This window comes from Xenia sp. Carnegie-2017, unplaced genomic scaffold, assembly GCF_021976095.1.
Source record: "Xenia sp. Carnegie-2017 unplaced genomic scaffold, XeniaSp_v1 HiC_scaffold_24, whole genome shotgun sequence".
Taxonomy (NCBI): domain Eukaryota; kingdom Metazoa; phylum Cnidaria; class Anthozoa; order Malacalcyonacea; family Xeniidae; genus Xenia; species Xenia sp. Carnegie-2017.
This window is the reverse complement of record NW_025813487.1, coordinates 467,420-476,277: the sequence shown is the minus strand read 5'-3', so window position 1 is coordinate 476,277 and position 8,858 is coordinate 467,420. Positions and strand designations below refer to the sequence as shown.

Genomic DNA, 8,858 nt, shown 5'->3' with positions numbered 1-8,858 from the left:
GTCTGCTGACTACCCTATTTATTGACACCGCAAATATTTTGTGTTTGAACAATAGAAACGAAAACTTTAGTAGAGAACAAAAAATGAAAGAGTGCAGAGTGTTAACAAAAATTTTAATGAATAGACGAAAAATAAAAACTAATAGTAGCTCATACATAAATCATATGAAAAATTCATTCAGTACGTTCGACCTGATCATTCACCTACCAACAAACAAAGAAAAATGAAATGACCAAAGTGACGTCGTGACTTGCATACAAATTATTTTTGATGTCTACTAGATTTCATTCGATCAAAATTTCTATGTTGCTTCATTTAGACCTTCATTAATAGCTGGCTTTCACTCGTGTGTTTTGTCCGAAAATTTGACAATTGTGTAAATTTAGTTTTACGGAAAATTTTAACGGTTAAATTTAGAAATGCATTATACTGATTAATAGTATGCATAACGAAAGTCGCAAGTGGGAATCTCTCAATAAGGATGCTTGTTTCTTCGTGCTTCTGTCCAACTTGATCGTTCATTCAATGTCTAGTTATTACCCCTACAGACATAGCTACTCTATAAAAAAATACATTATAAATGTCAGCATAATGATGAATAAAACCAGAAATTATATATTTTTAAAAGAACAAAACTTTAATACCTGATTTTCAAGCATTGTCCTGGGCTATCGGATCCCATGCCTCTTAGTAGGTCTCTTTCACTTTTTTTACAGCGTAGTTTTTACGTGTATATCGTAACGTGTATATCGTAACATTTTTTTCTTAAAAATTCAATGAACCCGACCTGCAGCATTGCAATTTTGTTTATAAACGTTTAATAAAATTAGTAAAAAGTAGCGAGTGAAAGCCAGCTATTTTCTCACAGCATTTGACATCTTTTGGTGACATTTTTTTAGCTAATATGGGTGTTTTTCATGATTACGGTTCAAATTATAAAAATAGACCATCAGGATCCTTTTTGAATATCTCATGCAGTTCCTCATAGCTATAAGTTAATTTTAAAACTCATCTACTCAACTTACAAACCACAAGACATGGATCATGTTTTTCCACTCGCTTGTTTTCCATCTTCGTCGATTATAGTCCAGGCATTTCAATATTAATGTTCACATGTACAAATGACGTTAGCCAATGTCCATTCAATATGTTTGTACTATTCCATACACAATGTTATCAACGTAACCAATCGAGGGGCTACTGGTATTATGAATCACCATTTCGATAGATTACTGTTTACAATGCACTCTTATGGTAATTTCAAGTGAAGGAAAAGGGATCACTTCAATACCCCAGTTATATCATCACTCAAAGAATGCTTAGTGCAGATTTATCTCCTATGAATGTCAGCTGACCACCTTTAGGGGGGCTCATATAACAATGGGGCCCATCATCATTATATGAACAAACAACTGACATCCACAAAAAATCCAAACTACAAATGAACATTCTTGGCCATGAATCAACATGACACATGAGTAATGACAAACTAGTAAGAGTAATTGAAGTGAATGACACAGGTGGAAAAGGGACTTTCACAACTCCATCCATGTGGGATCTACAATATAAGAAAATATGAAACACATGTACGACATTTCGTGATGAAGAACTCTTCATATGACGTTACTTTGCGTTTTTAAATTCTTAATCAGATATATTGAGAATGAGCAAATTGTTATATGTTTTCTGTTTGACTATCCAAATGGTAGAACATTCATGTTGCACAAATAGCTTTAGTTGGTTAAATTGTAACAAGTTTCAAGCGATCAAAGGCTTTACATCGTTATCAAAGCATTTTACACTGAAAGCTTTCATATTACGAGTCCTACACTTAAGACTAGTTGATTATTCCATGCAACTCATACTTCAGTAATCCGTCAATAAAAAGACAAAATTCACCTTTCTTTCTACAACGTTTAAGTGACTAAGTTCTTGTTGTAAACATTTGCTTAATTTACGTCATGACTAAAATTTTTTTGTAATTGGCTCTTTAGGAGCTTTTCACTTTTCAGTAAGACAATAAGTAATCCTTCTATGTATTTGAACAAAAAATTCATTAGAATCTACAATTTTTTTGGCGTTTTAATATCGTTATGCAAAGCAAAGATGCAATATGTTGTAGGTTAAGATACATGAGACGATAATGAATTTATAAACTGGACTTTAATCTTGTCCAAATATTTATTGAATCGTCAATCATATGTTGCTAAGTTAAGTTTCGGAGAGAATTTAAGGGCATTCTGTTTTCCCCGATGTTCTACTACTGAAAATATAGTAGAGAATCGTAGAAAAATGAGCAAAAAACAATTACGGCTCTCGTTCATTGCAAGTCTACACCTTAATCTATGAAAACTGCACTTCTATGCATTGAGAGTTTCACAAGAGCAATAGAGATAAATGCAAATACAAATTATCATTTATCGTCAGTTTAGTCACTTACATTTGTAGTTTCCAGCCGTAGGATCTATTTTCAGACTTGATTTTGAAACAGGTAACTTCGTGTGTATCATATGTCATAACGGTTTTCCTCTTTCAAATTTCTTTTTGCTGCTGCTATCAAAACTTAGGATGTGATACTGATAGTATATATCTGTACATCGTGGCTTTCAAATATTTAAATATGTGTGGTATTTCCTTGTTCAGTAGCATTCAGATATTGGCGGTCTTGACTTTTTATCAACACGTTTAAGTACATCTGTAATCAATTAAGACGTGTTTCGGTAACTTGTCTTCGAGCAGAGTTGAAGACAACGACCTTATTTTGCTTGGCACAATCACAAATCTTGATACTTGTCATCTATTTGTAAAGTCTTGTTCCACCTCATATGACCAACATTTACTTTCCATGACGCCTCGTGGCTTATATGTGGCTTGAAGTGGATGATGTCTTTATAAATAGTGTTAAGCATGTCATTATATGTATTTGTTCCGCATGATTGTTTAACCCTCTGGGAGCCGTGTCTTTTCAAAAGTCCGTACACATCTCATTTAGTGATTGTTGCCTGTGAGCAACAACGGTCTCTATAGGGCTAGAATTCATTGTTTGTACTTGAACAAATTACCGGATATCTATAAAATCTAATTTTTAAAAACAAAACGTATTGTTGCCAAACAAAAGAACTAAGCTCTCCCTTCATTAATATAAGTGAATGCTGGTAATAATTGACCATTTTTCAGCGATATTGCGTCAATAATATAAATTAATTAAATTATTTAGCACATTAAATAACGCTAATATTATAATTTTGGGCTAGAAGATATTGGTGACGTCAATCAGAACGCCTTTAAACCAGTCTCAGAACCTTAACTTATCCAGACATGACTGCAAGATTCAATGAAGATTTCCACAAAATTAAAGTCTAGTTTTTAAATTCATTAAGGTCTAATGAATCCTAACCTACTCTACAACATCATGCATCGTTACTTTTGCATAACGACATTAAAACGCAAAAGAAATTGTAAGATTCTAACGATTTTTTATTTAAACGCATTGAACGTGGTCAAGACGTGGTCTCTTATATTGACAACTAAAGATTGAAAGATTTGGTCACAAAATCCTAGTTTAAAGATGATTTCTTTTGTTTCTATTCAAATTGTAAAAATAGACCACCGTGATCTTTCATAATAACCTTATATTAATGCAAACAAAATTTAACACATATGAACTCATTTAAGTTCTATAAAACCTGGATCATGTTTTTCATTCTCTTTTTCATTTGCCTGTTTTCATTTTTATGGAATAAAGTCATTATAGAAAGTAGTCAGTTTTCATAGTCCAATGTAAATGTTCACACATACGTATGATGTTGTACAATGTTCTTTTAATACCTTTATATCATTCCATTTATGGTGTAACCTCCATATTTAACCAATACAGTACAGATATCAGGGACCATCCTTTCTGAACAAATTTGCCACTATAGGTTAAACCTTTTAGTGGCGAATAGTAAAACCATTCACATTACAAAGGTTATAACCAGACCTGTTGATTTCTTTCATAAATTTCTTACTTCGCCAGTAAATACACAGTACTTACATTTCATTTCTACAAAATTAAACGGACCTGACTTACGTTAAAGCTCAAAATAGGAAGAGAACAGTTGGGCAAATCAGGGTGCGATGTGTCCCAGAATTTTTATGTCCTTACGTCAGATCCGCCATTTACACATTTTACATGTAAGGAATTTTAAGCTCAATTTTGCTTTTGATACTTTCTGAATTCTTTACGCGTTTTATTGTCATATCGATTTATCAATATTGTTGCCAATGAAGAGCCAGGTGGGAAGCGGATTCTCAATATAAATATTAGAGCTCAACAAATAATTTTAAACATAGTCATAAACAATACCACGTTCAACAATACCACGTTTCTTGTGGTTCAAGGTTGCAAATCGCCGTCTGCGTAGTTCTAGCGCTTATCGACAATGTCAAAGCAAACTGCTCCTCGAAGAAATAAACGACAAATACTCTAGTATACGCGTGCTATCTGCACAAGTGACAACGACCCATTCTCATCTGGCTTCATCCGTATCTACAATAGACTTTATACATTTCAAGAATGTTTCAGATCGTGAGAACTTGAAGAAATTAAACCAACACCAACACATACAAGATCGAAAGCCTTTTCACCTTTGCGCTAAGAACGACAATAACATTCAAATCAACCCCGACAAAGTGGTTTTCAATTCTCGAATAGGTTAATCACCAACAAAGAAAAAGAAATCCTTTTTAAGGGTTTAAATTTTGCCATTCCACCTACTAAGTTAAGCCACTGTAATTTTCTCGCACCCTTCGAAAAATTCTTCGCCGCAACTCATAATGAAAGCATCTATGAACACTCTGGTTTTCACTATAAATCCGTAAAAACTCGAATGAAAGACATCGCACTATCTGGCCTTCGCAGCTACAGCCGTCCTAGTTTTTTATTTTCAAAAGACGAAATTACCGTTCTAAATGACCAGAAGAATGACAATAGCATTGTTGTCATATAAAATAGGGAAACACAACACACGTAAGGTGATTCTTTGTAAATATTGTTTGTGCTATGAAATAATTTGAGAAATAAAACGCTTCAAATGTAGAAAAATTCGATTCTAATGAAACCAAATGACAAAAGTACAAAACTGTAGATATGATATGACCAAACGTACATTTGAGCCCGTGTTACAAAGTAAACATGGGGGCATACTTCATAACAATGCCATGATATAGAGAACATAGAGCAGGGCCACACCATTGAGTTTTTTCGTGCCACGCATATCTTATTACGCATGTGATTACCATATTGGCAGCCAGTAAATTGCATTTTGTGACCATTAGGATTGACAATATGGCAAAGAGCAGCCAGTAAACTAATTAAATATACAGCAGCCAATTGCACAGCGAAGTGACCCTACTGTTGTATATTCCTTTACTGTGGATATGCTGACCAGAAGGAAACAAGAAAAAAATTATATAAACACTATTGAGTGCTTTACAACAAATAGCGTTTTGTATAGACAACTGAAAATTACGTGAAAGAACTAGGAGAGTTGTTTGCAACATGTTTAGGTCGGGTTGCGTTTGCCTAAGTATAAAGCTAATTTAAGATTGATAAAGAATTGAGATATTTTCAGTGTCTAAAGTAGAGAAGCAGGAGCGAGTGTATTTAGATTTTGTGTTCATTCAATTATTAACTTAATAAACATTGTATTCTCTTTAATGAACAGAAGATTGCTTAAACTCTCCATCGACGAAATTAGAACTGGCAATCCAAATGGATTCAAATCAGACACTGGTCCCTGAAATAAGGAACTTTGAGGATCTGAATGAAAAGCATCAATCATGTGATCACCATTTCCTTGACCGATTAACATCATTGTGATCTTCTTTTGAAACGACCATGTCTGTAGAGCATCGTAATCACCTAGAAATAATATCATACACAATATAAATTTTTATAATAATATGATATAAGTCTTAATAAATCCCAAGGCATACCTTTCCCTTCTATCGTCATTTGTTTTCGTACATGATCAAAAAAACTAAATAGTGTCGCATCTCACAAACAATTATAAGCTTTAATCTGCTTTTTCGGTGAATTGAAAGTAAAAATCTTTGGCTTTATACTCTTCATACCATGTTCTACATTATTCAACAACGTGTTCCAACTAGGCATCTAACTTATAATCTTATCTATTCCAAAAAGCACAGCGAGTCACGTGACGTATTCTGGACTCTTAGATATTATGCCTCTAGAGCAATCAAATTACATGATCTCAATTTTAACGCAATTTTTGCCATCATCTGCATGCTACCAAACATTCTTGGACAGCCTATTTTATACCTACAAAAATCCACTTCCGATTTTTGAGGCAGCTTAAGAAGAAACTGTTGAAAATAGCTTTACCTTCCATGATATAACAAAGAAGAAAGATAAATGAGTTCCATTTTCCCGACTACCACCATTCATATAGATCTTAGCACACATCTTGTAACCATATTGAGAACTGTAAAATGGTGGACTGTACCAGGCATTCTTAACACCATTAATGGCGTCCTATCGCTTTAGATTAAAGTTGTCTATTCTCCAAAGTAACGTACCATTATAGTTGTGTATGATTTGATCACAGTGCGCGCTCTTCACGTTGCGCTTCGAGGTTCGTAATGTTCACCATGTTTCTCACTATTGATTCGTCTATTTGATCTAAACGCTCACGAAACCGTTGTATAGTGGAAGAATTGTCTCTTGCTTGTCGCTCAAGTGTTGCAGTTCTTTCACGCAACAAGGAAAACCTGTGGTGACAACTGGGTGTTATAACTATCGCTACCACCACGACCCTTGAGACACTCAATTCTTCTTTCCAGACCTGAAATTTTGCCATCTAACATCAGAAATTTTTTTAAAGTATAATGCACGAACACCAGTGATTTGGTCTACAAGTCTGCGCAATAGAATTGTAAACTCTTGACGTAGTACGAAGTTACCAAGCTGTATAACAAATGCCATAACATATCGTAACAAGAGGCTCACGCGATTAATTGGAGTGTCATTCATATGTTGTCTGATCTCCTTTCGTTTTAAAGTCTGTGAAGTGAGAAAAAATACTGCCAGCACATTCTTTTAACAAAATATTTGATGCTATTTACTGGTTATTTCATTTCAATCTTTATGTATGACTAAGACATTATTTATCATTAATAAATCTTGTTTCTCAACTTATATTTAATCTATATAAAAAGTAAACAAGAAATTTCTTTTTTTGGCACGTCTCAGCTTTTTCTGACCCCCCCAGTCTCCATATACATGTAGAGTATGGAGTACAAAGTACGTTAATACGGCAGATTGAAATATATTTACTGCAACTTGCTTATCGGGAAAGCTCTGGCTCCTTAGCTTGGGTAAACCATCAAGTATCTTAATAAACATATGTCCTGAATTTATAAATTTGTAAATGGGTGAGTTTATAAATGTGTACTTCATGTAAACCTGATGCAGCTGCATTTAACTACAAAGTCAACGTTTTTAACATTGTTTGTTTAAAATTTTAAAACTTCTAAGCATTTTTATACAATACTATCATCTTAAGGGTTTTTGACGTAAAATTTTTTTTATGCAAAGAACAAATGCAAGATTGTCAGTGGAAGCTACAACACATCTACCCCTGCTGACATGAAATTATAAATCAGTCCAAACATTCTTACTTTATCATGGTTGCATCCAATGGCTTGAAATTCACATTTCGTCGGCACTTCATCACAAGTCGTACTTTCATGATGTTCAATATCTTTCCTTGGTATCATTTGAATACAATACTTACAAACCACTCGATAATTTTCACACATTATTTCTTCGTGCTTCTACATGTTAAAAGAAAATAGAAACAACATTTTTGTGCAAAGATTTGCGTCGGATGATCAACAAAGGAATGTTCCATCTGATATATAAATTAGCGTAGGAGAAAGATGTTTATGCATCATAATGTGAGGTGAAAAGGTTGAAATTATTTTTCAGGTTCTCATGGTAAAAATGTTTTCTAGATATATTCTGTCTTGAATATTGCTTTGTACTTAACTCAATGTTACTTTGATCAGTGAACGAATATTCCTCGTACCTTAAGTGAAGCATACGGGACATGTTTACCACAATATTCACATTTCACATTTCGATACTCACATTCATTCTTCAAATGTTCATTAAGAAGAGAGCGAGGTTCTGAATGTTACACTGTTTATGCACGCAGCTGATGAGCGCATGCTCACAAACTTGAGAATGACCCTGACGAAATAAAAAATTAATTAGTAAGTAATAAATAGATGTATAGACTGACTTCTTTCGTAATAAATGAAAGGCAAGTGAATTTTCGTTTAGAACCTTCCGAAGCAAAAATTAATACACCTGTATGAAAATTTCCAGCGTCATAACTATAGAATATTTTCACCTACTTTTTTTTCTTAATTTTTCTTGATGTTCGGGACATTTTGAATCAGGACCTCTACAGATTGAGCAAATATGAAAGCATTTATCAAATGAAAAAAATAAAAAATTGAGGGTAGGTGAAGAGACCTCAAAGGATAATTTTGGGTAAGCTGTTGAACTTAGCCACCCTCTTATTTGTAAGAGCTGCAAACAACTTTTCATACAAATTAGAATCTGTGGAATATAATTAAATAGCTAATACCTTAAGAAAAATAAGGGCGCACTCAATGCAATTCTGTGTTGACAATAGGAACAACTTGGAAACTATAGCGAGCAAGTATACCTTTCTTCAACCATTCTCTTGGTTCAATATCACCGTAAGCACACTTGCTGAAAAGTGGTTCATCCAGTTCATCATGTTTGTTTATAACATGGCTCAGGAAAGACACAAATTTAGCCA

The 8,858-nt window shown here is 33.8% G+C and overlaps 1 long non-coding RNA gene across 1 annotated transcript; it reads right to left on the bottom strand.

Moving 5' to 3' along the window:
• Positions 1-6,969: 6,969 nt before the first annotated feature.
• LOC124450881 lies at positions 6,970-8,116 on the bottom strand. The gene is made up of 3 exons (XR_006950238.1): positions 8,094-8,116; positions 7,684-7,839; positions 6,970-7,066 (listed from the first exon to the last, which is right to left on the bottom strand). It is a non-coding gene; the product is annotated as an uncharacterized LOC124450881 (long non-coding RNA).
• Between the last annotated feature and the right edge of the window lie 742 nt (positions 8,117-8,858).